This window comes from Hyla sarda, chromosome 3 (genome assembly GCF_029499605.1).
Source record: "Hyla sarda isolate aHylSar1 chromosome 3, aHylSar1.hap1, whole genome shotgun sequence".
Classification (NCBI taxonomy): Eukaryota; Metazoa; Chordata; class Amphibia; order Anura; family Hylidae; genus Hyla; species Hyla sarda.
In genome coordinates this window covers 72,312,998-72,337,673 of record NC_079191.1, presented here as the reverse complement: position 1 = coordinate 72,337,673, position 24,676 = coordinate 72,312,998, and the positions used below count along the sequence as shown (strand labels likewise).

Genomic DNA, 24,676 nt, shown 5'->3' with positions numbered 1-24,676 from the left:
AAGAAATATTTTCCACTGGCGTACCCCTGTAAGGCAGGACATCGCTGCGGACAGTGACTGACTGAGTGGCCTATTTCTCAAAAGGTGGGGTCTGGAGCGCTCAGCATTCTGGAGATCAAGGGCTTTGTCTCGTTTCCATGCACAGGATCCACACCCGGAAGTCTTTTTATTTTACTGTTGTCTCTAACCTTTCCCAGCATTCCATGGGGCAAGAGACAAAAAAAAAGTCATTAGCCACATGGTCTCCAGGGGGTGAAGGAAGGGATTTACTGAAGTAATGTTATCCACCCACCTACTGCACTAGAGACCATGTGACCTATGACATTGTCTCTGGCTGCATGGAATGCTGGGAAAGGTCAGAGACAACAGTAAAATAAAAAGACTTGAACTACTGCACTTCCGAGCGTGGGTCCTGTGCATGGAAACAGGACAAAGCCATGCACAAAGGTAATAAAAGCATTTACACAGTATTATAATTTAGCATCATGGGCTCAAAGGCTTAAAAAAAAATTCTGGAATACCCCTTTAAGTTCCCAGTTAATCTCTCCATGACATTTGTATGCAGCGTGATGCTTTGCCAGACGCTCTGATCTGCTACACGAAAGCCCTTTCTGGGGGGAATACGGAAAATTTGCAGAAATATGTAAAAACTTTGTGTGCGATGTCAGAACAAATTCCGCTAAATCATTGCTAAATTCTCCGGTTTCACACGTTGCGACTGTCACTTTTCTCCTCTCCCACAGCTCCAGATATTCATGTGTCGGCTAAAAAATAAGATTAGTAAGATTCACGAATCCGAACACATGTAGAAGGAAGACAATAAGACACCTTAGAGGATTTTGCAGATCAGCAGGTTATAATACACACCACTCTTTGTATCACTTTCTACTACTATCTCACCGAGACTGTTTTTATTTTTCATAAGTCCTAAACACCACTGGTTTAATTTGTGGAACCAGGAATGCAAATTTGGGGTTGTGGGGTAGATTCTGGATTAAAACATCCTGGGTAGATTCTGGATTAAGTAAGAGGATCAACTGACCAAGGGCATAACTATAGCTGTAGCAGCCGATATGGGGCCCAAGGGTGGAGGGGAGATTCTCAAGTGCAAAACATTATGGGGGAGATTTATTGTCTGCAGTGCTTTGTTGAGACATGGCAAATTAATTCTGGGCAATTTTGAGTGTCTATCAGCCGGTCAGAGTTTACAATAAGTGAAATGCCTTGTAAAAAAAACTCCAGCTAACAGCAATGGGCGACATTACATTGTTGTTTGGTGCATAAATCTGCGCCCTGGGGTGCATGCACCTTGACTATGGAAGGAGGCTCTGGAAAATGGAGATGTGTTGAAGCCCCAGGGTCAAGTTTGGAAACCACTACAGCACCAATGGCTTCAACCAGTGAGAACACGTTACCAAACTCACATAATAAAGTTTCTGATGAATCCTTTTTAGGCTGTGTTTCCACAAGGTCCTTAACCCCTTAAGGACCGGGGTTTTTTCCGTTTTTGCATTTTCGTTTTTTGCTCCTTGCCTTTAAAAAATCATAACTCTTTCAATTTTGCACCTAAAAATCCATATGATGGCTTATTTTTTGCACCACCAATTCTACTTTGTAATGACGTCAGTCATTGGGCCCAAAATTCTACGGTGAAACGGGAAAAAAAATCATTGTGAGACAAAATTGAAAAAAAAAACGCCATTTTGTAACTTTTGGGGGCTTCCGTTTCTACGTAGTACATTTTTCGGTAAAAATGACACCTTACCTTTATTCTGTAGGTCCATATGATTAAAATGATACCCTACTTATACAGGTTTGAATTTGTCGCACTTCTGGAAAAAATCATAACTTCATGCAGAAAAATTTATACATTTAAAATTGTCATCTTCTGACCCCTATAACTTTTTTATTTTTCCGTGTATGGGGCGGTATGAGGGCTCATTTTTTGCGCCGTGATCTGAAGTTTTTAACTGTACCATTTTTGCATTGATAGGACTTATTGATCGCTTTTTATTCATTTTTTCATGATATAAAAAGTGACCAAAAATGCACTATTTTGGACTTTGGAATTTTTTTGCGCGCACGCCATTGACCGTGCGGTTTAATTAACGATATATTTTTATAATTCGGACATTTCCGCACCCGGCGATACCATTTATGTTTATTTTTATTTTTATTTACACTGTGTTTTTTCTTTTATGGGAAAAGGGGGGTGATTCAAACTTTTAATAGGGAAGGGGTTAAATGATGTTTATTCACTTTTTTTTTGCACTTTTTTTTTGCAGTTTTATAGGTCCCATAGGGACCTATAACACTGCACACACTGATCTTTTACATTGATCACTGGTTTCTCATAAGAAACCAGTGATCGATGATTCTGCCGCATGACTGCTCATGCCTGGATCTCAGGCACTGAGCAGTCATTCGGCGATCGGACAGCGAGGAGGCAGGTAGGGGCCCTCCCGCTGTCCTGTCAGCTGTTCGGGATGCCGCGATTTCACCGCGGCTATCCCGAACAGCCCACTGAGCTAGCCGGCATGCTTTCGGTTTCACTTTAGACGCGGCGTTCAACTTTGAACGCCGCGTCTAAAGGGTTAATAGCGCGCGGCACAGCGATCAATGCCGCGCGCTATTAGCCACGGGTCCCGGCCGTTGTTAGAGGCCGGGCCCGAACCGCTATGACGCGGGGCCACGCCGTGGCCCCGCGTTATAGATCGGGAGTGGACACATGACGTTCCAGTACGTCATGTGTCCTTAAGGGGTTAAGGGGTACTCCGGTGGAAAACTTTATTTATTTATTTATTTATTTTTTAAATCAACCGGTCCCAGAAAGTTAAACAGATTTGTAAATTACTTCTATTAAAAAATCTTAATCCTTCCAGTACTTATTAGCTGCTGAATACTACATAGGAAATTATTTTATTTGCGGAACACAGTGCTCTCTGCTGACATCACGAGCACAGTGCTCTCTGCTGACATCTCTGTCCATTTTAGGAACTGTCCAGAGCAGCATATGTTTGCTATGGGGATTTTCTCCTACACTGGACAGCTGTCACACCCCCTCACATAGGCTTGCATTGAGGGGGCGGAGCATGACATCACACAGGGGCGTGATGGCCAGTAATCAGACCCGGTGCGAACATGCTTTGGGGACTGATTATAATGGGGTGCTGCGTGCAAGATCACGGGGTTCCCTCAGCGGCGGGACCCCCGTGATCAGGCATCTTATCCCCTATCCTTTGGATTGGGGATAAGATGTCTTAGCGCCGGAGTACCCCTTTAAATCTCACCCCAGCCACTGATACATAGCTTAGACTGCTCAGTACTGTTCTATAACACCCTCCATCTATATGTGTGTAGCGTATAGAAACCTCATAGAGGTTAGTCTCCACCGACTAGCTCAGGGAGAACTACAAATTTGAGATGGAGCATGTAGTGGGGAAAACTGATGAAAAATATTAAACATGAGTGATATAATGGCCAGAAGTAGTGCTACCTCTCATGTAGACACGCATGACAGCTTATCATGAAAAGTAAGCAAATACCGAGTTTTGTGAGGGTCCTTTTTACCCAAGTCAATAATTTATTTGCGACCAGAACATTATCCAGAAAAGTTACCTGACAGCACAGGTACGCTTTAACTAGAAACTGGGGTTTTGCTACTTAAGATGTTATCTAACTTAAAGAAGTCCTGTTCAATTTGTACCATAATGTCCGGGCTGGTAGCATCTAAATTAACAAAGTGGACTCACCAGCTGCCGCTCCCTCACTGCCCTGGTATTGCCACTCCAGTCCTTCGATCCTGTCTTCTTCCTGGTTGCCTGTGGTCAACGCATCTCATTGCTGATCAGTAAATCACAGGCTCCAGCACTGGTTACCTTGGCTCAATGCATCACACTGCCACTCAGCATATCGCCAGCGGAGGCGGGACATCGATGCAGACAGGGACTTGGTGATGAGCAGTGTGACATGTTGACCATGGGTAACCAGGACTGGAAAAGCAAAACAGTGGCACCGAGGGAGCAGCGGCAGGTGAGTCCAGTTTGTTATTTTAGCTGCTGGCAGCCCGGGCGAAATGGTATAAAAAACTTTTGAATGGGACTTATCCTTTAAGGTTTGGTTCCCATATTTGGGACTTATTTTAAATGACCGTAAATGATGTTATTCCTTTCACATCCAAAGCTAGATTCCCAATGTTGCTGGTTTCCAGATACCACATAGCAGTATTTTATGGGATCTCAGAAGACAGAGCTCTGTTGTCCGTTCACAGTTCTGACAACAGGGCAGTGCTATATATACTACTGTCTGTTTCCAAGGGCAACAAGGAGAATTTGGAAAGCAGCTCTGGAAGCGAATGGAGCTAAGACAAGAAATATCTCAAAATCGATATACAAACCGTAAAACAAACTAACTAGAGTTACTGTGCACATTATATAAGTCAAATGTCTCTGTCTCTTACAAGCTCTTGTGGTAGAGGTTGTAGTTGTGGCTCACAGTCCAGGCGGACCCTTCATGTTTGTGCATAATGCGGCTCTATGGCCGGCAAGTCATTTAAGATTTTTTTCTCAGCAATTTGGATAAGCAGCCGGATCATTATTCACTCTCCACTGAATACAAACCTCTAGCTGCAAATGCCAAGGCATCTCTTACTAATATGGCACTCTGAATATCAGAACGCTGACTACAATGAATGAGCACTGTAGGAATTACTCACACGTCTCAAGAGGGGCATGCACGTATTATAAGCATAATTTCACTACGCGAGCTGCACTAATTTGTTTTACAGGTTTCAGGAGATTTGGCATTTAAATTCTCCCGACCTCAAGTACATTGAAAGTGTTTCCAGATTATAGTGAATATGTACGTGTGTAATTGAAATGAAAGGAAAAGGCCAACCAGACTGAGATTTCTCTGCTTTTCAGAAATAATAGGATTTGACAACTTTGTTTCTAGTAAAGTTGTCAGCTCCACCCACTGGAAGTGTTTCCTCACCAGTGTGCCTCCAACTGTTGGAAACAAAAAACTCCCAGCATGCCTGGATAGCCAAAGGCTGTCCGGGCATGTTAGGGGTTATAGTTTTGCAACCGCTGGAGACACACTGATGGGGAAATACTGCACTAGACTAGGCCAATAAGCCAAAAAAGAAGGATTTACCCCTAATTTTTAGTTATCATGGAGCTAGGGAATTAAGATTAACTGCTATGATGTATCCCATGTGCTGAACACACACATAGAAGAAGGCATCCTGATCTTCTGTATCTTTTTCGTACACCCTATAAAGATGCAGCAGCATGAAAGGCATTAGAGAGCAGTAGTGAACAGTCTAAGCTGTAAATCTAGCCTTTGGGTGAGATCATACTTACAGTTAGCTTGTGTACCTGATGATGGGAACTGTAGTTTTGCAATAACTGGAGGCACCTTGGTTGGGAAACATAGATGTCATGGGAAGAAACAGCCTGTCACTGAACAAGGACCAGGAGGTTTAGGGCCACAAGAGAGGGTGTTGTGGTGCAGCAGTATGGAAGCAGTATGGAAGTATGTTGTGGTGCAGCAATATAAATCAAGCCTTGATACAGTTAGTTTGTGTTGATTCTTTGCAGTCTTTCTATGTCTCTTTCTGTCTTTGCTTTATGAACTCACTTCACCTCCCAACTCCCTCCTCGCCCCTTCCCTCTTCATAGACAATTATGGACAGCATGTAACTGATCTCTCAGTGAGCTGCTATTTCATCAAATTCATTCACTCTGAAAGTGAATAAAAGTTAAGCTGTGGCAGGGGAGTAAAAAAGCTTGGTAAAAGAAGAAAGAAGCATTTTCTCTGATAAGATATATTGCAAAGTTTATTATATTTGTTTTTGCTATTGATTTTTACAAAGTTTGTTTAAACAGCAGTGATTGCTAAAGGTATATCACAAGTGCTATTCACATAGTTACTGTTTGTGCCCATAGTAAAAGTAGGATGAAAGCTCCTCTGTTACATATATTATGACATGTTTTCAACTCAGCTGACTTTTGCCAAAAGTCCATTATATTCCAGCTCATTGGCTCTGACTGTAGCAGCGGAGGTTGAGCTAGAGATCTTAATATTAAACATATTTATTATGGCTCTGGATGAAATCCGGCAATGAAGCCATCATTTATTTATCCCCTGCTGCATTATAAATACCCAAGCCAATGACTTCTTGCTGTGAGGTAATGGTGCCCGTTCCAAAGATTGCAGGGGGTTCCAATGGTCAGACCCCCTGCAATCAGTTACTTAGTTAATAAGTTAATTTTGGCTGCAGCACCTGTTTAATCCAGTTCACCGGCAACATACCCCTGTGTACTGGGTTTAGTGCTGTAACCAAGCTTTAATTTTTCTGCATATAGGGCTGTAGGAGGGCTTATTCTTTGTGCTGCGATTTTTAGTTTTTTATAGTTTTTTTTATATAGATGCCACTTTTTGAGACATATATTTTTTTTGTGTGACACGACCAAAAATCAACAATATAGCAATTTGGTTTAAGCTGTTTACCATGTGGTTTCATAAACATTATATGTAAAATTTTCAGACATTTGTGCACGCTGTATTACCAAATAAGTTTCTGTGTATTTTTGTTTACATTTTTTAATTTGAAAAATGGGAAAAGGGGGAGTTACATTTTTATTAAGGGGAAGGGCTTTTTTCTATTTCAATTCACATTTTTTATACCCCCCCCCCCTATTTTTTTATTTTTTTATAGGGACTATTAAAAGCAAACATTCGATTGTTAGTATTGTTCAGAGCTATGCCATAGCGTAGCACTGTTCAGTAGTATTTGCATCTCCTCCTGAACTCGCTTCAAAGTCTATTATTGTGTGCAGGGAGTACATGTACGCCCTATGTGGTCTAAAGGTTACGTTAGGTAAGTATGGGTGGGGCTGTGGATCTGATTACGCTGGGTTTGTTTGTGGTATGCTACCATCGAGACACAGAAGTCTGCATAGGAGCTGTAGACACAGAATACTAGGTGGTTTTCAAATGACTATTTGCAAAGTTGCTTCATTTTTATTTTAGAAGCAGTGGAAAATTAAAAAAAAGTTGCAAATGACAAATTTCTCTTTAATTATTGCAGGTGCCAGACTTCCTTTCTTATTCATTTTTAGAACCTGATAAAATATGAGGGGACAGACTGTATTTATTTCCTAACACCAGTGCTATTTCTCATAAGGCACAGATGAGACTAAGCTGATGTCATTTTACAACGGTGTAAGTGTCTTTCCGGTTTCATAAATTTGTTAGGAAAACAAAGACAAATGTGTCTCTGAGCCTGAGGACGAAGAACGAGGTAATATATAAAGAAAATGACAACACAAGACAACTCGGCTAGAAACATTACACCAGAGGCTCTTAACCTTTTTCAGACAGGATCCAAATTCTATCTGTGAATCAGCTGAGTGACCCACGATTTAGGTTCTCATTAATAATGGACCGGAATATCATTTTCAAACTAAAACAGATAGAGACCTAAAAAAAATGTCAATGTCTAAAATATTAATAACATAATGAACAGATAATAAATTCCCATTAATGATCTTGTTCTTTTTTATTAGTATTTGACTTGATAGAGCAGCAGTTGGTGCTCCGATGCTGCACATCCTACTGTAAATGTGGACAGGAAGTTACATAATCAGACATTTTGGAGGTATAAAAAAAAGTGTATGGTCACTTGGTCATTGACTCTTCTGTCCTATCCTCTCTCTAACTTTAAAAATACACAATAGTGCCCTCTGACTACCTTTTAGGCTATTTGAACTATATACTTAAAACTCCCAACTTTTTGGACAACCAAGGAGGACCACTTAAGGTTCTTTGTATTAAAGGGTACTCCACTGGCCAGCGTAGGGAAGTAAATGTCCCAAATGCTGTTTTCACGCTGCAAGTCTCAATGCAAGTCTATGGGAGGGGGCATGACCATGATACCACGAGGATCGTGGCCCACCCACGCAGCGTGAAAACAGCGTTCGGAACATTTACTTCCGAATGCTGGCCAGTGGAGTACCTCTTTAAAGTTCTATTTTAACATATATTTTATATGCCCAAAGTTTCATAATACATATCTATTTCCCAGGACAAAAAAGGGACATTAAACGGGCAAGGAGGAACAGAGGGACCTGGGATTGTTCCTCCATAACAAGAACTCTTGGAAGATGTGTTCACTATAAAACTACTCCATATGCATCTATGAACCCTTTGCTCTATGTAGATTCCCTGCTTTACGTTTATCTTAAGATTTATTTATTTTGCCCTTAGGTCATTGCTTATACCAAATACTAGAACAGTAGAAAAACTGCAGTACACATGTCTACCATGGATGAAAACTAGTCAGTCTCCTTTGCCAAACCCTTACATGGGTCTTTCTCACCCACTTTATCGGAGGGAAACCCATTTAAGGGCTGATCCATTTCACTGTTCAATAAATAAAGATTTCAGGCATCCACTGTGTTCTTGACATATGTTCTGTGATCTTTCTACTGTTTCTTTGCTTGCACCTTGCTGTGGTTGTGCTGCTGATCTCTAGCATTTATAAGAGGTACTGTTATATTGTTTGTTGCTGTGTTCTTCCCTGAGATTGGCCTTCCACTGGTCTAAAAATACACATGGTCCTGGGGTATCTGTCACCCCAATAAAACAGAAAGGAGCAGATGAGGAAATTCAGATGGATAGCTAACCCTTTTGGCTGGCTTATAAACTATGATTTCTTTAATATGCACTTTTTATTTTGTATTTTATTTTTTAGAAATGCCCACAGGTGCTGGCGAAATAATAAATAACCCATACTCACATGTGGTGAGCCACGGGGTGTGAGGTGAGGTGTAAGGGGCAGATGGTGTTGCCCAGGGGTAGATGGTAATAACCCCTTTGTGTTTGTGAAGCCAGCGCGTGATTTAACCTTAATCGCCCGAAGGTAGACAGGTTAGACAGGGGCAAATAATTGTCCAAGGCCAGGTTAAGGTTCGCGGTAGCTTTTACTGAGGTAGACAGATGGTACAGTCTATACAGTTTGGCCAGGATCCCAGAGACGTGACCTGTAACATGGGGGGACCTCACAGCTTGCTGGGACTTGCAGACTATAGGTGCAGGCCACGCTGACTACAATTGACTTGACTTGACTGAAGATGATGACAGATAATAAAGACGACTTGACTTACTGACTTGTGGCTGCAATTTAGGTTGAGGTCTCCACATGTGCTGGATACTCTACCCTGAGATGTCTGGACTGGACTGAACCTCAGCAGGAAAATAATCACAAGAGATAAGAGAGCGATTGCAGCTTCTCCCTATCTTATAAAGGGGGGCCCATAGGCTACCTGCGGGTCACCTGGTGCTCTCTGGGTAACAAACATATGACTTAAACATGTGACAAACATTATCATGTGACAAAAAATCATGTAATCAACGTCAAAGGTCCTTTACACCTAATATACAACCTATTCACATTATGGGGGAACACTGCAGGAGAGCCCTGAGGACGTACAGGGACTCAACCAGACAGGACTGTAGGAGCATACACCACACACATGCCCTAATCCCCCGCTGTTGTGAGGACATCTTGTCCAATCGTGCTGACCCTACATGAACTGACTGCTCAGCCAATCACTGGCTACAGAGATAGGATTCCTGCAGGGTCGACATATGAAGTGAAATTGGAAGAAGTGGAGAGGGGACAATGGACCAAGTCCTGTCCTGTTGCGGAGGCAGAGGATCGAGTCATGTGAGTATGGGTTATTATTTTGGTAGACAAAAACATTTTTGCCCCCAGAAAACCCCTTTAAGACCATGAATCCCTATATGTCTAGGAAAAGTGGTCATTGAAAAAGAAAGTAATCTGGTTACCTTAGCTTCATAAGAAAGGCAGAAGGGAACACTCTTTAAATCTATATCTCTACAGGGGATTTGGAGTTCTGTATCAGGAAATTGAAGCTTTGACTGCTGTAAAGATAAATGGAGAAATAAATCATCTCCAAAATGTGAGCTAAAAACAAAAGGGTAATAAAAAGAAGAGATTTGCGTCTAAAAAAATATTACTTCATAGTAGAGTGTCTATAACCAACAATATACTTCTGTATATACTACTGGGAAACAGAGATAGAACACTGCACTATAGGGCCTATTAATGGTCAGCTATCTTAAACGTAAATATAGGTTTTCTCCACAAGTATAGGAGGTTTTACACCTATAATAATCCCAAAGTGACTTAGGCCTTAAGTATATAGTCGTATTTTTCTGTTCCAATCTTTACCAAAATGGCTTCTCCTCACAAATGCCTCCCTGTGGGGTTATATTTAGCTTTTGATATGATTCTTTTTCGATATGAAGAACATCATTCCTGAGAAACACTGTTTAATAAATCCAAGTGATAAGTGTGGATGGACTGTACAAATGGATCACTGGAGGTCACTGGAGGTCTGGCCGTTCGCCTACCATGCATCGGTTGTCCATTACAAATAGATGTCAGAGCTGTTTCCATTAAATGGCACATAATAAGCACTCAAAAAACACAGGCATAGAAACATTGAATGTGTCGGCAGATAAGAACCATTCACCCATCTAGTCTGCCTAATATTCTGAATACTATGAATAGTCCCTGGCCCTATCTTATATGAAGGATAGCCTTATGCTTATCCCATGCATGCTTAAACTGCTTTACCATATTTGCAGCTACCACTTCCCAAGGAAGGCTATTCTATGCATCCACTACTCTCTCAGTAAAGTAATACTTTCTGATATTACTGCATAAACCATTCCCCTCTAATTTAAAACATGGCGGCTTTCTTTCAGAATCAGCACTACACTTGTTCATGGGTTGTGTCTGTTTTTTTTGCTCAGCTCCACTGATGTGAATAGGGCAGAATTGTAATACCACACACAACCTGTGACCAGATGGGGTACTGTGTGTGGAAGACAGCAACCATGAACCATGCTGTGAATTACGCTACTATTCACTTGAATCAGTCTGTGCAAAGTACGCAATAGTGTCAGATTTGCAGATTTCCAGCAAACCCGTTGAAGTGAATGGTAGAGTAACTTGTAGTAACGGGTAACTGACTTCGAATTGCGATCATGTGAACGTGCACTTAAAAGGGTATTCTCATCTTGCTAGGTAGGCTTCCCAGCTCTCTCCAGCCCCCATGCAGCTGTTGGAGGTAGTCAGGAAGCTGAAAACATCCAAGCTGATTGTTTATCATAATTTATGTAATGCCTTTCGACTTTAACTGGAGTTGCGTTGAAATGCACTGTAAGAAAGTATCACTAACTCCCACTAAAGTCCATGGATGTTATGCAAATTGTGTAAAACGTCTGTCTTGGCAGCTTCTGACTTCTAGACCATTATTGTCAGCTGCAAATGCGCTGGGCATCCCTCTAAGTGAGATGGAATACCCCTTTAATTGGCAGTGGAGGTCACCCATGTTACAATAATGCATTTCATACAGTGTAAACCTTCATTTTTTAGTCCTCTAAAAGGGCCAATGGTCAACACTCTAATGGCTACCAATTGACTAGAGCTCTTACAAGAGACTGAATTGTAAGCACGTTCCGGAAGTAAAGACAATTATTGGAGTCATTATCTATTGATTAAGCTTTGTTGCCTAGCAACAGTGACATCATATAAACAGCTAAAAATTCTGGGAGATTTATCAAAACTGTTTTGAAGAAAAACTTGTCTTTGTTGCCCCTAGTAACCAATCAGAGCACAGCGTAGAATTTTCAACCGACCAATCCGAAATGAAAGCTAGGCTGTGATTGGTTGCTGTGGGCAACAAGGACACTTTTTCTTCCTTCTTAACAAGCTTCTAGTCCTGATAGAAGGCAAATTAAGGGTAAACCCTGTTTTTGGTCTGTTTAGCTCCAAATGCAATGGTATACATCAGTGTTTCCCAACCAGGGTACCTACAGCTGTTGCAAAACTACAACTCCCATTATGCCTGGACAGCCAAAGGCTGTCTGGGCATGCTGGGAGTTGTTATTTGCTGGGAGACCAACAACAGGGGTCTCTCTCTATGGGTCTCATATCAGTCTGCACTTATAGCAGTGGTCTCCAAACTGTGGACCTCCTACTGTTGCAAAACTACATTGCTGGGCAGCCAACACAGTTGTAGTTTTGCAACATATAGAGGTATATAATCACCAACAAAAAAATCCAATTACGTAAAAATGATACTTTATTTAACATAAATATAAAAAAAATTGACAAACATTTAAAATGCAGCATGTCACGCCCCCTGATGAAGCACGAGTGAAAATACCTTGGAGTCTGGGGTGGTAAGGCATTGCGTTGCGGTGGGTAGTGCAGTGTGGTGGGTAGTGCGGTGCGGTGGGCAGGGCATTATTGGATTAAAATCCAAATATCGGCCAAACCGATAATCGGTCGATCCCTAATATAGAGGTATACAGTTTGGAGACCACTGCTCCACAGTATATACAGATTTGAGTAAATGTGTCCTTGGAAGACTACACAATTACACTGGTTACATACAAGAGTGTGTAAACTAACAGAAACAAAACCTCAGCCCCTGAGTTCGGTTTTTGGAGACCAATGTGGTGGTGTTACTATTAGATATATACTTCAAAAGTTTTGAAATAAACATGGCACTCACCACCTCCGCAATGCTTCAGTGAAGTCTATTGTAGTATCCTTAATACATCAAGTCCGGTGCAGACAGACGCTTGTGCAGGGGTGTCTCGCTGGGTGAGGGTGCCGTTTCGCGCTAGGATTGCGCTTCAACTGGCCCAGACCAGTGGCCATTTGATGCGTAATCCTAGCGCAAAACAGCGTTTAATCACAGCAGTGCCGAGTTTCTATTTTGAAAGACTTTACTATTAGATATGTTGGTGCTTCACTTGGCCTGTCCAGTTGACCCCTCAGGTTAACTTCCCCTTTAATGTTAATTGCTTAATATAATGTTGATCGACTAAAGTGCCAACCAAGAAACCTCATTCTTTAATCCATCGGCTGCATGCAAGGGTGTGTAAACTAACACAAACAAATCTTTAGCCCCAATTTCTGAATTCGGTACCTGGAGACCCAACGTGATGGTGTTACCATTAGATATGTTGGTGTTTTACTTGGCCTGTACAGTAAGACCTTCAAGTGAACATCCCTTTTAATGTTAATTGCTTTATATAATGTTGGCTGACTACAGAGCCAATTAAGAAACCTCATGCCCAATTTTGTTGTATTTTGAAGGGCCAGAATCTCTTTATTTATTTTTTTAGAACTACAAAAAGAAAATGGTTAAAGGGGTTCTCCCTTGTTTATACTGTTTTTTGTTATTATTTTTGTGTGTTATGTGTGTATAAGTATGTGTTTTTTTATGTGTGTTGTGATTATGTATATATGTATTTTCTTACCTTTTGTGAAGATCCAGAAGCTGGCCCCTTTTTCTTCCAGCGGCTTGCTGTGCACCTCGGCCTCCGCCATGTTGTGTTCGGTAAGTGGGATGTCGAGGGGTGTGTTCTTGCTTCTGTCCTTCCTATCTTCTGACGTCCGAGGCAAATCTTTTCTTCCTGTTTCTTCCGTGGCTCAGCGACGAATCAGCGGCCTCTTCCGGCGCATGCGCAGGTAGTTTGTTTGTTTTTTTAACCAATAATTTTTTTTTGTCTAATTGACAAACTGTCTGCGCATGCACGAGTACGCAAGTGCTACGCTAACAGCATAGCGTACGTTAGGTCTACACTAATAGCGTAGCTTCGCGCAAGCGCAGACAGTTTGTCAATTAGACAAAAAAAACTTTATTGGTAAAAAAAAAAAAAAAAACTACCTGCGCATGTGCCGGAAGAGGCCGCAGATTCGTCGCTGAGCCACGGAAGAAACAGGAAGAAAAGATTCGCCTCGGACGTCAGAAGATAGGAAGGACAGAAGCAAGAACACCCCCCCCCCCCCGACATCCCACTTACCGAACACTACATGGCGGAGGCCGAGGTGCACAGCAAGCCACTGGAAGAAAAAGGGGCCAGCTTCCGGATCTTCACAAAAGGTAAGAAAATACATATATACATAATCACAACACACATAAAAAAAACACATACTTATACACACATAACACACAATCATAATAACAAAAAACAGTATAAACAAGGGAGAACCCCTTTAACAGATTACGTACGGAGAAAGAGCTACAGACATTTTATTAGTATTTAAGGCAAGTCTTCCCGGGATTGCTTGACCTGAATGAAAATAAGGAGAGCGTTTTCCTGCCCAAAGCCCTTTGTGTGAATGACGATAGCTCAAGGCGCTGTTCAGAACTCCAATTCTCTGAAGCTTTTCTGTTAAGAAATGCCGGCATTCGCCCATTGCCCAAATGCTATTAAGAGGCATCCAAACCTTCCTTGTGAATGATGTGCATTTATTAGAATACAGCCGTCTGTGACAGGTAATAACCGCCATGATTTCCTGTTCTCTACAGATTGTACTGTAAATGCTCCACAATTAAGATTAATGAGAGCGAGGAGTCACCCCATCATAAGTTATTTAGCTGGTCACGGACACGCTCACTATCTGTGTGTATTACATTCGAAGGAACAACATAAGCACTGTAAAAGATGTATATGGTTTAAGGCTACACAAGTTACAGAACAAGTGGGATGCTTTTTATTACCAATCTGAAGGCTGGCACAACACACTACAAACTCACTGGGGATGTGAAGATGGAATTTTAAAGAAGCTGTGAGGCAATAAATATGATCCACACTTATTTCGGCTTTTATGTCTGACAATGGGAGGTTATGTAGAAAGGAAAGAAATTAAACCACAGAACAACAATTCCTCGTGGGTTCATATTTTTTGTTCACTTTGCAAATGTTTCGTAAGGTGAGCGTGAGAGCCAAAGTGTGTACGTGCACCCATATACATGTACTAGGAACAACACGAGTAACATAGTTTAAAGTTTTACTGAGTGAAGACACTCAATGGCATTTAGGGTGGTACATATAAGACACAGAGTGATAATTTTGGCATACACTGTCCACTTCTCATGTTTATGCATGAGCGAGTTTGCATACTTAGCCAAGCATGACACTCTCGGAACCCACATGGAGCTGCAGCATGGTAGTGCCACTGTTCCTAAAGCATCTGTCTAAAGGGAGAGTAGGCTAGACCATGCCACAATCTCATGCAGTGCTACAGGTTTTCATGGCCTGGAGATAGTAGGCAAGACAAACCTCGGGAGACTCTGAATCATGGAGATCACCAATGGTCTTCAATTTCAACAGAGTGGTATTGTTGTAGTTATACTTGGTTATGATCCCCAAAGAAGGGATCACAACTTATTGTCTGTGAGCTGACATTATTTCTATGAACGACCCCCAGCTTTTTGGTGTGTGGGGGAATCTCATCTGTCTCTTCCAATAGTTATTTATTCATATATAGTAACAGCCAGACATACAAGGACAACCCCTATACATTCCAAGGTTATACTCCATCCAATGGAGAACACTTTTAGAGACAAGCAAGCTTACACAAAGAAACTACTACGTAGGAATTCTGGAACCAACTTGCATCCTAAACATTAACATACAGTACTAGTATACTGTACATAGAGAACAAGGACCCTAATACAATATATAAAAAATGTCCCAAATACTTTTATTTGGCTTATAACTCGGATAAAAATGAAGTTGAGCCCAACCTGGAATGGGCTCTCTCTTTTCAGGGTCCTCACAGCAACCACATGGGCTGCCTCTTTGATAAGTACAACCTTGGTTTTGCAACTGGTATAAAATAGCCCCCTATATTATTAATCTAAAATTAATAGTACATGAAAAGAAAAAGAACAAGAGTGACAATATTTATGGGATCCATGGTTGATTCCTACTCTTATGATGCATTTGTATTCATATTACATGTTCCATTAAGTTTATCAATATGCAGACTAATGGACTGCACAGTGTACATAGAAAAAAAAACACAGAGGAGGGGAACCATCAATTACTGAATCAATACATCCAGTTACTGTATGAATAAAAATCTTTGCTTCTCAGGCAAATCAATATTTGACAATACATTTTTATTTGACTTAGTACAAATGCACATATACTGTACAAATAACTAACCAGAAGACAATGACCCACTTATGGAACCATTATACTATATGAGAAATACAAACTGCTTCTACACAAATGGAATCTGAATACTAAGGCTGACATCACTTTGGCAAGTGGATCCTGTGTTCAGTTGTCTAACCAATCTTTGGCTATGGTGGTGATGGTGACGACAGTTGAAATGAATGAAACTGCTGTGTTTAGAGGTAGGTTGCAGTATCATGTGATGGAGAATGGAGACCTAGTTGTCAAGTGTAAATAAACAAGAGCTGATCTGACACAGGTGGGTCTTAATCTAATTTGCATTAGGATCATTGCATTAGGTTGACTATACACATTATATGAATAAAAAACTTGGCACTCAAATTGATGGGTGACAACTTAGAATTTTATTTTGCAATCCACAAAGATAAATACTGACGTTTCGTTCCTTCAGGACCCTTCCTCAGAGTGCGGATTGCTGTGGAGGCTGGGGAGAGAAACTGGCCCAAAGCCAGAGAGAAATGAGCTAGGAAAGTATAGAACTGCATCCCTGGAGGAAGCCAGCAACGCAGTTCGCTACTTTTCTAGCTCATTTCTACCCGGCTTTGGGCCGATTTCTCTCCCCCAGCCTCCGCAGCAATCCGTACTCTGAGGAAGGGTCCTGAAGGACCGAAATGTCAGTATTTATCTTTAAGGATTGCAAAATAAAATTCTAAGTTATCACCCAGCAAGTTGAGTGCCAAGTTTTCTATTCATATTGTCTATTAAGGAGTGAGATCCTACTTGAGCACCACAGAGAGTGAGAGTGCCGTATCTTGCTTTTCTCTAACTATACACATTAGACTTATGTTGGCCAAAACCACCATAGGACATTCTGAACATCTAATGTGCTGGTGTCGCAACAAATGATGTCAGGGGAGAGAAGCTTTGAGTACATTTTGTTTTTGGGGTAATAACCATTGCCAGAGGAGTCTTGCAGAGGCTTACCCCTTTTTTTCAATCCAAACACATGAACATTTGGCTAAGAGTTTTAGTTTTTGGCGTGGATTGGAGAGATAACAGTTGGCCGCGCAAAGGTTTGCCTGTTATGAAAGTAACCACATAAGATACTTTTTAACCGTATATGCTACCTACTCCAGCAAAAGCTTCTGGGCCCCAATCCACAGTTAATATTCCCCTGTATCATGTGCCATTTTTAATACTTCTGTCTTCTTTGGGCCCCCTCAGATACAAATAAAGAGCACCATAATTGCAGCAACTCTGAGGAAGGGAACTTGCAGTCATAAATTTGCCACAACAATAAAGTAGTCTAACTTTAACTTAGAATTTGCTAATATGACAACACTTTAGAGGTATGTGGGCATTAGTGTTCAAACATGTCGAATGATTTCAAAGTAAGGAATAGGTCACGCTGCTGGCAGACACCCCCACAACATATATAATTGTGATAGCTCTACAGATAAACCGAGCCTTAAGCCCCCCTTGTACAGAACAAGTGAAGCGAAGTGGTAGTTCAGCAGACAGTGCAAAAACTCAACATTTAACAATCCGAACAATTTAGAGATTAGAGAAAAAACAACTTAAGTCATAATTTGCTTTCACACAGAGTTTTATCGCTGAATAAGAAGGATTGTCCACTTCCTAACCTTCCCTACGTTTTCTCAATTTAGAAAAAAAAATATGGAAAATAAAATAGTGTTGCCTTCTTGGTAGCTATTTAGTGGATATAAAAGTAGAATAAAATCTTTGTTCGAACACTGAAAAAGGCAACATGGGAACATACACATGTAGGGGTGGCATGCTGGTCAATGGTTGACATGGTTGCCTTTCAACAATAGGATCTTAATTTAAATCAGACCTTGACCTGGAAGTCAACCCTGTGTTCTCTGTGTTCTCATAGACAGGCTAAGAAATTTTCTGTAGACTACATGAGTATTCTTTAAATTCATGCACCCATTGGAGGACAGGGAAAAGGGACTACTACTATGGCATCCACTATGTTTACAGTAAAAAATCCTATAAAATCTTAGATGGGGATTCTCTGCAGTAAGAACAGTGATCTCTCTCCTCCAGAACGTTGTGAACAACATAAAAGGATTGTTGACAAAGGCCATTGATCCAGTTATTTGTGACCCATATTTAGATCTGGGAAATATCTTCCTTCCCCAATATCAGGGGGGGTTATGGATGCTAAACAGCTTAGGTCAGGTCATATTGTAGTTGGGAAAGATCCTGAGTTGGGTTGTTTTCAGATTTGTTCTCCCTATTTCAAATCAGGAAGGACCCTGATTACAGCTTCTGGCCTTGACTAGCCTTTTTTTTCAACCCTACTATGTAACTATTGAGACCCCTCAACTTTTGGAGGATATCTTGAAATCCCAAAGTGACTTCATTGGTGGGCCAAATTTCCAGAGAAGATTGTCCGACCATCTCCGGAAACTTGTACGTTGGTGAGATGCAGCAATCCCATTAGATGATGAGTATCAGATGGACATTCACCAGGGTTCTACTTTGACAAATAATGTTAGTACACTGGTGGGTCAATGAAGTAGAAGATACCTACTTTTGTCCCTTCCTCCTGCACAGACACATGCACAGGATGATAAGCAAAAGAAGACATAATATTATTTCTAAAAATGAGCATGTTGTATTGTACAAATGGAAGTATTGAGGACTTGCTGATTGGAAAGGACAGAGAGGTTGGTATTCCTTAACCTTACATTATAATCAAATCTCAAAAAAGATGACAGAATACTGATTTCATTACTTTTCTCCAGGATCTTTAGGTAACACATTTTATAAGACATTTCCTCCTGCCATCCTAAAAGAGATTCCATTTTCCTTACCATCTAACATACGAGGAATAGGTTAACATAGGAGTATAACTTCCTCCATGACCTCTCGTGGAGCTAATAGATTTTTTGGTGTAGGACACAATTCTCTTGTCAAAGATGATTAAGCAAAAGGGACTCCAATGACCTTCTCAATTGCTGTATACCTCTGTTCACTGATAGATTCAATTATGATGTAAGCAACTTCCAACCCTGCTGGTGTAGCCCAAACAAGAAGTTCCAGGAGATCAATTTTTTTTACATGTCACGTACAATATCAAAGGCTTGTCGCTTCTTTATTCTACTCTCTGTGTTATCCTCTTCTACTAGCTTACCTTTGTGTAATGGTATTAAACCAAAGGCTCTTTTTAGTTTTGTACATTGTATTTACCTTGTTGACCTTAATATAGACAACTGAACAATTATGAACATTTTTGGTGGTGAAGGTTTTCTACTACTAGAACCTTCATTACTTTTAGTCAGCAGATTCTAGGTTCTGAAATGCCACTTGTTGTTACTCTTCTTCCTATTGGAATCCACCAATTCATCATGATCAACTGAAGACATGCGACACCTATTTCTTCTGCCAAAGAGACCCCATTATGAGTGACGGGTGGGACCACACACACAATAATAATTATAGCATTAGAATTGGAAGCAGATTTCATTTGACAGCTGCTCCTTATGGTTTCTGGGAACAAAGCGACTTTCAGATGACTGTTGCCTATTGAACAGTTTCATTGGATTTTATTTACTAATTTTGCACATTGTAGAAACCTTCACCTCATCTGTTGGCAAAGGAAAAATGACAGAACTTTTTGGATGGTTATTATCGGAGTTTAATTTTTTTTACTGTTGGAATCTTCATTAGTTTTGGACAACAGATCCTTGTATTGAGTCCTTTACTTTCCTACTGGTATCCACCAATTCATCAGTATCAGTTAAAGGCATGAAACACCTATTTCCCCTGCCAAAGGACCACAATGTGAGTGACTGGTAGGTGTACTTACACATTACTGATTGTATAGCATTTTTACATGACAGCTGTTCCTTTTGATTCCTTGTGTATCGATCTCTCACAAAGAGATTAGTAAAAGGATGGATAGCTTAATATGATATGCTTGTGAGATCAGGATCTTTATTTTATTGCAGAAAGCAAGGTACAGTATATAAAAGAGGGCAGGTAAATAACACAGAGGAGTAATTTGATTAAGATTTCTTTAGGTTCTTCTCCTGTGCACTGTGGCCTAGAAGTATGTGGAAAAGCTCTATGCCTCATAGCTTCCTTTTCCCTCCACACTCCGCTCTACACTCAGCCCAGCTGCTCAGTGTACTATACAGAAGCAGGGATGTCTGCCTGTAACAGGTGTCTCTGCTCCTGTACATACTGTGTGTGTGCAGCCGCAAAGCTATTAGGGCACTTCCAAATCCGAAGTCATACAGTCACGTTACGTCCGGGGTAGGTAGGAGTGCAAGCCTGGATCATGCCCCAACCACTGTCCCATTGGAAAAAGCATTGGACAGTCCAGGTCAAAGCATGTACAAGCCAGATGTAAGGAACCGAAGGGTTAACTTGAACTGAGAGCTTTTGTTTGGTCTTGTTGCTTTGGTTACGCCTGTCTGCTGAGACTGGTCAGCTGACCTTGATTTAACACCTGGTCTGGACCTATTTAAGCTTGCAGTCTACTCCCAGTCTTTGCTTGCTAAAGAGTTCTGATTGTTTCCTAGCTAGCTTTATACTGTATCTGTTATATCTGGCATTTTGACCCTTTGGCTTTGCTCTCTGACTTTTCTCTCTGATATTAGTCATTTGGTACTTCTGACTTCTCCTGGCTTTGACGCGGTTAGTTGACTCTGGACCATTGTGTGTGTGTGTTTAGTTATATTTTGTTAGTCTGCCTGTATTCCCACTGATCCCGGACCTAGTCAGTTTCATTGTATTTTATCGTTTTGACATTACGCCCTCACGTATTCAGGAAGGGACTGTTTTCGTGGTTACGGACCTGTCGTTTAGGGCAGGTACGTAAGTAGGCAGGGATAGGGGAGTGGGCGAGAATAGAGTGCACTCCTTCCCTGCCCATATGTGACACCAGATAGTCAAAACCAAGAGGGCAGTGAAGTACTAAATTAGTGACAAAAGTCAGAACAAGCAATGGGTCAAACCAAGAGAGCGACGCAATACAAAGTCAAAGCCAGGTCACAAGCAGTGGTCTGGTCAGGTAACAGTATAGAACAGGCAAGGAACGCTGGTGAACGCTGGTTAACTCTCCCAATCTCAGGAGGTTTGAATGCAGCAGGTGCAGCTAATCTCCCATCTGGTCAGCAGGGCTGTCAATAGTATGACACACAGTTCTGTGCTGAGAATAGTTGGACATCATGGACACCCTGGGACTCTCCTGGAGATCTCCTGTAGGGGTTGAACACACTGTGGGAGCTAGGAAGGGCATATTTATGACACATACACAGTGGAATGGACCCAAAGTAAATCTTGGGAAATTCAGTAATCTCAAGTAAGTGACCACTGTACATTGTTACGCCGAGCGCTCCGGGTCCCTGCTCCTCCCCGGAGCGCTCGCGGCGTTCACCTCCATGCAGCGCCCCGGTCAGACCCACTGACCGGGAGCGCCGCATTAGTGTCACCGGCGGGTATGCGACCCGCATAGTGGGACACGCCCGTCCGCGGCTCGCATCCCAATCCCCTCACCTGTCCTGTCCTCCGTCGGCTCAGTCCCGGCGCGCGTGGCCCCGCTCCCTAGGGCGCGCGCGCGCCGGCTCTCTGAGATTTAGAGGGCCAGTGCGCTATTGATTGGCGCCTGGCCCAATCAGTACATTCACCTGTGTCCTCATCATAAAAACCCACTTCCCCTTCCTGGTATTGCCGGATCTTGTTGCCTCAGTGCCAGCCAGTGAAAGCGTTCTTGTGTATGTTCCAAGCCAGTGTTCCAGACCCTCTGCCGTTGCCCCTGACTACGATCCTTGCTGCCTGCCCTGACCTTCTGCTACATCCGACCTTGCTCTTGCCTTATCCCTTGTACCGCGCCTGTCTCAGCCGTCAGCTGGGGTTGAGTCGCTATCGGGTGGAACGACCTGGGGGTTACCTGCCGCTGCAAGTCCATCCCGCTTTGCGGCGGGCTCTGGTGAAAACCAGTAACCCTTTAGACTCCGTTTCCCTGGTACGGCCCACGTCATCACCCCACTGACACAGAGGATCCACCACCAGTATCCTCACTGCATACCCATCCGGACCCTGACATACATGACAGGCTAGAACACCAACCCAACTGAGTAAACTTTAGGATACCAGGGACAAGGATACAAGACAAGGAATGCAGGTTCATTTATAAGAGAGGGCATGATTCCACATTTATTTTGGCACCAGGAGAACTTGACCTACCAATATACTATGGTGAATATGACAGAATGGTTAATTCCCACCAAAAAGTGAATCCACTACTCCTCTGGAGCCCGCAGTGTTCTAAGGAAGTTTGTAGAAAGACTGTTAATATTTTTCTTAATTGTTGCAGAACTGTATTTACGATAAGCTGAGTTTGCAGATTACACTTCATATTCGTAATGTGTGCTCCAAGTTTTTACACGCCCAGAGGCAATGTGTTCACTTTTACATTTAACTTCACACAGCTGGAGCTAAGCACGGCTCCCAGAACAGAACGCACAGCCTGGCTCCTGCACTTGCAATGAAATGACTGCTTTTCATCCCAGAGATGCAAGAGGCAAAATTTAATGACTGCAGAACTGATTATTTAGAGGACAAAACTTTCGCCGCTCATACTTGCTAAGAAGCCGCTTATCGTGTCAGATTGTATTCTTTTACTTGTCCTTGTCTCAATCTGTTTCTATTGGCTAGGAACCCAATGGAAACTAGTGTCGTCAGAGAGGTGTGAGACACAAAGTTTCTCGCGCCTCGATGACATTGGAATCAGTTCTGTATTGATAAAGCTATCAAAAGAGATTGACTACAAGTTCTTCATCTATTATAAATAGCTCAGAGGGATATATAAAAGAGATGGAGGTACTTTGACTTGTGGCTTATCACTGTCAGGATAAAAAAAGGACATCCCAGAGGATCGTATACAGAATAGAGACATGGTAGAGCCCCCACCGGACTGTGCTCAGCTGAATTCACCACTTTGTCCTCTTTCCTCCACGTTGTGTCTTCAATAGAATTCCTTATCTGTGTCACTTGAGCAAGAATTCAGAGATGCTGCACTTTACGGACGGGAGGAAATCAAATCAGGGATCATCTGTTTTCTTCTTATATACTGATTTCCATCATCTTGGAGAAGAAGGTATCAGCTCTCAGAAAAGCTATAACTATTTATGACTCTTCCCTGTAGAGTACAACATATTTGAAAAGAAAAATCAGACCTATTTCTCAAAGTGCTTCTTTGATCAGATACTTGCATCTTAACTCCTTAAGAACCAATCTTGGCTTCTGGAGGACTCTTAAAGGGGAATTACAGTTGTTACAAGCGACAGCATAATACAAACATATGCAATGACTTATTGAGTGATAGAAGTCCATTTACTGAAACCCTTTTGACTAGAATAAATGATCCAAAGAGAGGCGCAGTTTCTACAAGGACAGGAACTGAGAAGAAGTGGTTAAAAATATTAACAAAAAAAATAATAATAATAAATAAAAAAAAAAATAAAAAAAATAAAAAAAATAAAAAAAAAAATATATATATATATATATATATATATATATATATATATATATATATATATATAAGATGCAGAAAATGTAGCAGCACACCCAGTAGTAAAGTGCAAAAATTGTGATTTATTTATTTATTTTTTATTTATTTATTTTTTATTAAATCCCAATTTTTGCACTTTACTACTGGGTGTGCTGCTACATTTTCTGCATCTTGGATTATTTGAGCCGTCTGCGATTGGGACTGCTATCCTTGCCTGCACCCCAAGACTTCTAGAATACGTGGTTGTGCTGCCTACCCTCTACATATATATATATATATATATATATATATATATATATATATACACACTGCTCAAAAAAGATAAAGGGAACACTAAGATAACACATCCTAGATCTGAATGAATGAACTGATCGTATGAAATACTTTCATCTTTACATAGTTGAATGTGCTGACAACAAAATCACACAAAAATTATCAATGGAAATCAAATTTATCAACCCATGGAGGTCTGGATATGGAGTCAAACTCAAAATCAAAGTGGAAAACCACACTACAGGCTGATCCAACATTGATGTAATGTCCTTAAAACAAGTCAAAATTAGTCTCAGTAGTGTGTGTGGCCTCCACGTGCCCGTATGACTTCCCTACAATGCCTGGGCATGCTCCTGATGAGTTGGCGTCTGTTGGTGGATGGAGCGAGATATGATGTCCCAGATATGCTCAATCGGATTCAGATCTGTGGAACGAGTGGGCAAGTCCATAGGATCAATGCCTTCCTCTTGCAGGAACCGCTGACACACTCCAGCCACATGAGCTCTAGCATTGTCTTGCATTAGGAGGAACCCAGGGCCAACCGCACCAGCATATGGTCTCACAAGGGGTCTGAAGATCTCATCTCAGTACCTAATGGCAGTCAGGCTAACTCTGGCAAGTGTCACGATGCCGGCTGGCAGGTAGTGGATCCTCTGTGCCAGAGAGGGATAGCGAGGACCGTGCTAGTGGACCGGTTCTAAGACACTACTGGTTTTCACCAGAGCCCGCCGCAAAGCGGGATGGTCTTGCTGCGGCGGTAGTGACCAGGTCGTATCCACTAGCAACGGCTCACCTCTCTGGCTGCTGAAG

At 41.6% G+C, this 24,676-nt stretch overlaps 1 protein-coding gene across 14 annotated transcripts in view; it reads right to left on the bottom strand.

Moving 5' to 3' along the window:
- The window catches only part of KLHL29 (kelch like family member 29), a 917,635-nt gene that overhangs the window by 598,913 nt on the left and 294,046 nt on the right, over positions 1–24,676 (bottom strand). The window contains exon 1 of one of the 14 annotated variants that reach the window (XM_056564307.1): positions 9,856–9,874. The exons of the other annotated variants lie outside the window; for them this stretch is intronic. The gene's annotated coding sequence lies outside the window, so the exon portion shown is untranslated. Of the gene's footprint in view, positions 1–9,855; positions 9,875–24,676 lie in introns of those variants that run through there. 14 annotated transcript variants of the gene reach the window in all.